This window comes from Prionailurus viverrinus, chromosome B2 (genome assembly GCF_022837055.1).
Source record: "Prionailurus viverrinus isolate Anna chromosome B2, UM_Priviv_1.0, whole genome shotgun sequence".
NCBI classification, from domain to species: domain Eukaryota; kingdom Metazoa; phylum Chordata; class Mammalia; order Carnivora; family Felidae; genus Prionailurus; species Prionailurus viverrinus.
Genome location: NC_062565.1, coordinates 1,825,918 through 1,832,603, shown reverse-complemented (window position 1 = coordinate 1,832,603; position 6,686 = coordinate 1,825,918).

Genomic DNA, 6,686 nt, shown 5'->3' with positions numbered 1-6,686 from the left:
CACATATTGGCCTCAAAAAGTATCCCTACAAAGGGCTTCAAATTTAATTGGATCACACTTAAATAATTGATGGCAAAAGGCATTGCTGAAATATAGAATAGAGCAATCAGCCACCAATTAATGCTGCCTAACAGCAGGATGTGATACCAACAGAGACGGGTTGCTAAACCAAGAGGAGTGGGGAGATAGAGAGTCCTTCTAAATCACTGTCATGTCATATCCCATTGTGTATATATACTACAGTTTCGTTAGCCATTCATCCATAAGTAAACTCTTACATTGTTTCCATACCTTGACTATCACAAATAATGTTGTAGTGAACATGGAAGTACATATATATTTTTAAGTGGCGTTTGTCGTTTTGGGGTTTGTCTTTTGTTGTTGTTTGCTTTAATACATACTAACATGGAATTGCTGGATTATATGGTAGTTAGATCTTTAATTTTTTGAGGAACCTCCATACTGTCTCCATAGTGACTGCACTGATTTACATTCCCACAAACAGTGCATGAGGGTTCCCTTTTCTCCACATCCTTGCCAGCATTAATTTGTCTTTTTTGATAATAGCCATTCAGACAGGTGTGAGGGGATATCTCATTATGGTTTTGATTTGCATTTCCATGATGATTAATGATGTAGAGCATCTTTTCGTGTGCCTGTTGACCATCTGTGTCTTCTTTGGAAAAAATGGCTATTCAGATCTTTTAGTAGTTGGATTGTTGATGGGTTTTCTTTGTTTTGCTATTGACTAGTATGAGTTCTTTATGTATTTTGGATATTAGACCTTTATCAGATATGTTATCTGCAGATACCTTCTTCCATTCCATAGGTTGCCTTTTCATTTTGTTGGTGGTCTCCTTTGCTGAGCAGCTTTTTAGTTTGATGCAGCCCCGCTTGTTTACTTTTGTTGCTGTTGCTTTTGGTGTGAGATTCAAAAAAGATTCAAGACCTACATCAATGAGATTACTGCCTGTGTTTCCTTTAAGGAATTTTATGTTTCAAGTCTCACATTCAAATCTTTAATCCACTTTGAGTTAATTTTTGTATATGGTACAAGATAGCAATCCAGATTCATTATTTTGCATGTGACCATCCAATTTTCCCAACACCATTTATTGAAGAGACTGACCTTGCCTCATTGTATATTCTTGGCTCCTTTGTCATAAGTTAATTGACCGTATATGTGTGGGCTTATTTCTGGACTATTTTGTTTCATTGATGTACATGCCTGTTTTTACACCAATGCCTTACTCTTAATTACTACAGTTTTGTAGTATAGTTAGAAGGCAGGGAGCATGATGACTCCAGCTTTGTTCTTTTTTCAAGATGGCTTTGACTATTCAGGGTCTTTGATGGTTCCATACAAATTTTTAAATTGTTTATTTCTGTGAAAAATGCTATTGGAATTAAAAAAAAATTTTTTTTAATGTTTATTCTTGGGGGGGGGGGGGAGGGTCAGAGAAAGAGGGAGACACAGAATCCAAAGCTGAGTTGTCAGCACAGAGCCCAATGTGGGGCTCGAACTCACCAACCATAAGTTCATGACCTGAGATGAAGTTGGATTCTTAAAACTGAGCTGCTTAAGTTCCACCGCCATTGGAATTTTAATAGGGACTTCATTGAATCTGTAGATTGCTTCGGGTAGTATGGACATTTTAACAAGATTAAATCTTCTAATTTATTAACATTGGATATCTTTCCATTTATTTGTACCTTCAATTTTTTTTTCACTAATGTCTTATAGTTTTCGGAATATAGATCTTTTACTTCCTTAAGTTTATTCCTGGGTATGTAAATCTTTTTGGTGTAATTGTAAGATTGTTCTCTTAATTTCTCTGATAGTTATTAGTGTATAGAAACACAATAGATTTTTGTGTATTGATTCTGTATCCTGTAATTTATTTCAGTTTTGTGTGTGTGTATGTGTATATGTGTGTATATGTGTGTGTAGTCTTTAGCGTTTTCTATGTATATCATGTATACATAGAAATGTATAGTGCTGGGGTGCCTGGGTGGCTCAGTTGGTTAAGTGTCCGACTTTGGCTCAGGTCATGATCTCACGGTTCGTGGGTTCGAGCCCCGCGTCAGGCTCTGTGCTGACAGCTCGGATCCTGGAGCCTGCTTCAGATTCTGTGTCTCCTTCTCTCTGTGCCCTGTCCCCGTTCATGCTCTGTCTCTCCCTCAAGAATAAATAAAACATTAAAAAAAATTTTTTTTTAATGTATAGTGCTTTCTATGTATATCCATGTATATCCATGTAAATCATGACAGTTTCACTTCTTCGTTTCCAATTTGGATGCCTTTTTTCCCCCTTTTTCATGCCTAATTGTTCTGGCTAGGACTTTCAATACTATGTTGAATAAAAGTGGTGAGTGGGCAGTCTTGTCTTGTTCCTGATCTTAGAGGGAAAGCTTCCAGCTTTTCACTTTTGAGTATGAGGTTTGCTGTGGGCTTTTCATATATGGAATTCATTATGTTATATTCCCTTTACACCCACCTTGAGAGTTTTTATCGTAAAACATGTTAAATTTTGTCAGATGTTTTTTCTGCATCTATTGAGATGATCATATGATTTTGCTCCTTCATTTTGTTATGTCACGTGGTGATGTATCACGTTAACTAATTTGCAGATGCTGAACCATCCATGCATCCCTGGAGTAAATGCCACTTGATCACATATACAATTCTGTTTATGTATTGTCGAATTTGGCTTGCTTATATTTTGTTTGAGGATTTTTGCATTTATAGTCAATAGGGATATTGGCCTGTAATTTTCTTTTATTATGCCATCTTTGTCTGGTTTTGATGTTAGGGTAATGCTGACTTCATAAAAGGAGTGTGAAATTCCTTCCCCTTTTCCTTTCTGGAAGAATTTAAGATTGTTATTCTTCTTTGAATATTTGGTAGAATTCACCAGTAAAGCCATCTGGTCTTGGACTTTTAGTTTGTTGGGAAGTTTTTGATTACTGACTCAATCTCCTTCATAGTAACTGTTTTGTTCAGATTTTCTATTTCATCAGGATTCAGTCTTGGTAGGTTATATGTTTCTAGGAATTTACCCATTCCTTCTAGGTTGTCCAAGTTGTTGGCGTATAACTGTTCATAGCAGTCTCTTAGGATCCTTTGTATATCTGTGGTATCAGTTGTAACATCTCTTTCATTTTCTGATTTTTTGAGTCCTCTCTCTCTCTTTGGGTAAGTGTAACCAAATGTTTGTCAGGTTTATCTTTTCAAAGAAAGAGCTTTTAGTTTCATTGATTTTCTATCTTTTTAGTCTCTATTTCATTTATTTCTGCTCTAATCTTTATTATTTTCCTCTACTGACTTTGGGCTTCATTTGTTCTTTTTCTAGTTTCTTGATGTGTAAAGTTAGATTGTTTGACACTTTTTGTTTTTTGAGGTAGGCACTTATCACTATGAACTTCTTGGAACTGCTTTTTGCTGCATTACCTCAATTATAGTATGTTACATTTCTATTTTCATTAGTTTCAACTATCTTTTGATATTTCCTTTCATTTCTTCCTTGACCCATTAGTTGTTCAGTAGCATGTTGTTTAATCTCCACAGATTAGTGAATTTTTCAGTTTTCTTCATGTAATTAATTTCATACTAGTGTGGTTGGAAGATACATGATTCAGTCATTTTAAATTTGCTAAGACTTGTTTTGTGACATATGATCTATCTTGGAAAATGTTCCATGTGTTCTTCAGAAGAATGTGTACTCTGTTGCCTTAGGATGGAATGTTCTGTAAATATCTGTTAACTCTGTCTGGTCTAACATTTCCTATCAGGTCGGTGTTTCCTTATTTTCTGTCTGGATGATCTGTCCATCAATCTAAGTCCCTACTATTATTGCACTACTATTTCTCCCTTTATTCCTGTTAACATTTGCTTTATATACTTAGGTGCTCCTATGCTGGTTGCCTAAATATTTAGTGTTACATCTTCTTGTTGGACTGACCCTTTTATCATTATGTAATGCCCCTCTTTATCTCTTATTAGTCTTTGTTGTAAAGTCTATTTTATCTGCTAGAAGTATAACTACTCCAGCTTTCTTTTGATTTCCATTTGCATGAAATGTTTTTCCATCCCTTAACTTTCAGTTTTGTGTGTCCTTACATCTATAGTGAGTATCTTGTAGTGAGTATACAGATAGGTATTGTCTTTTTATCTGTTCAGCCACTCTGTGTCTTTTGATTGGAGAATTTAGTCTGTTTACATGGACTTAAGGTAATTATGGATAGGTATATGCTTATTGCCATTTTATTGTTTTCTGGCTGTTTTTGTGGTTCCTCTGTTTCTTTCTTCTTTTCTTGTAGCCAAATTGGGGCACCAGACTGGGTATGAGCTCCTTTTTGGGTGACACCAAATATTACAGTCCCATGAGACCACGAATGTAAGCTCCCTGGCCTCCAGAGACAGGTGATCCAAAGGAATCCCGAGTGGCAGCCACAAAAATCAGGATACCAGATGCATGTAAAAGCTCCCTTATGAGAGATACTGTGCTCTGGAGCACAGTAAAGGAAGAATACAAAGATGGTGCCTGTTTCCCTCTCTGGAATGTCCCAGCAGGCTCCTAGATATGTATCGAGTTAGATGATTGCCCCTGTGGCCAATGTTTTAATATAAGCAAGTGAGCCTCCTTCACTTTCAATCTGGGTGCTATCAGCTGCCTCTGGGCCCTTGGATGGGTGAGTCTGAGCACGTGAGTCCTAGAAGAGCAGTTTCTCAGATCACTTTAGTCTTGTGGGTCTTGGAACACAGGCCCTTGTCAGTTTTCAGATGTATGTTTTGGGGAGTTGTCTCTCAAGTGTATGTCTTAAAAGTTGTTAGGCCTAATGTGAGTTTGAGCCCAGTGCTCCTCACAAAGAAGCTCCAGGTTTTGAGTTCCTTCCCAGTTGTACGTCACTGTGCCAGGAGTGGGCTTTATGAGGGGATTCCGTCCCGGACTCTTCTATGTGCTTCAACATGTTTTTCTTCTGGTTTGCCCATGTGTAGTTGTCACTCAGCCAGCCTTTGTTTTTTAAGAGGAAATTGTTCCCTTGTAGCTGGACTCAATGTGTGCGAACAGGTGAGTTCAAAGTCTCCTATGGAACCACCCGGAACTACAACCTCCGAGCACTTGTTTGTATAGGTGATCCTCACAACCCCGTGGGTAAGCTGCACCTTTTTTCCTTCTAAAGGAGAAAGCAGAGAAATAGTATTTCATAGGGTTATATGCTTCTTTACCAAAATTAAGAACATGTCTAGGAGGACTATGCATCAAAAGCTCTTTTCATAATAACTATTCATTCTACCCAAGTGGAAAAAAATATGTCTTAACCAGCCCCTTAACTCATGCAAAGGGAGAAAAAAGAAAATGGAAGACTGCATTGCAGCAGATGGAGGAATTAAGTACAATGGCTGACCAATCGACACTAAAATTCATAAAAACAATTTTAAAAAGCACAAAAAGTAGCATTTTATTCTACTTTAAATATCGGTTATAGCTTAACTAAGCAATGTATTTTACTGGATCTAATTTCATCTAGAAATAATTTTTTGACCACCTTTTTTCAATAGGCTAGTGTTGAAGCCACTTTATAATTCACTTTATAAACGTACCTTTGCTTTATACAAAAGCAAGGTGTCCAAAAGACTATCAACAAGGTAATTTTTTCAGTTGAAATGACACAATACTGCCAGACAGATAATATCTTGATCACGTCAGTGGCTCTCTGGTACTTACTGAATAAAAGTTAAGCTCCTTGCTCTGGCAGTGAAGACCCCTATGATGTACCTACTTTAAACTCGCCCTATTTACTAAATCTGACAAACTCAGTCTTTCTAGCTCTGTCAAACATTACCCTATCCATGTGATAATAACAGCTCACAGCCAGAAGTAACCTTTTCCTGAGATTCCACACCCTTCAGCTCACCATTCACAAGGCATTTCTCATGGCACTGATTTATGTACATGTCTTACCAACTTTAGTATACTGAAACCCTAAGCCTAGATGTATGTATGTATGCATGTGCTTTATTTATTATTGGACACAGTGGGCACCTGAAAGTATTTTTCTACAATATGTCCTCCTCCACAGAAAAATGTTTTAGGCTGGGAAGGAGCAGAAAGAATGAAAGGAGGCACAGTGGTCCCTTGTCAATCTCTATGACTTACACATGTACGCTGTCTAGTTTATCAGAAGCTTTCACATACATTTATCTCCATGACATAAACAAATACCAAAGGAAAATGAACAGTGTTTAAGATCAAGGCTATTAGGAAAAATTTAGAAAAAATAGAGAAAAGGAAATGGCTAGCTTTGCAAAAGTAACAAAAGGTTAATTTAAGGAAATTTTAAAAGGCTAAAACAGATTAAATGGAGAAAGTCCATAGAATTTTGGAAAGCTACAGAAGTTCTAAATTAGACTCCAATGAGCTGAAATGAAGACAATGAAAGACTTCAGAGAAGTGATACAGGGAGAGCCCCACAGTCTGCAGCGTCTCTAGTCAGTTTGCGGTGCTTCAGAGCACGAACCCAGAGAATACCACGTTGGTGACTCAACAAAACATGGTCTGAGATCCATGAGAAATGGAAACCATTTTTGGCACAGCTTGGAAAAGCCGGATGCTGGTGGCATCAGGAAGATGTTAAGTCTTTGAAGAACTCTGTAGAAGGTGATTTGGGTGAAAACAAGAGATA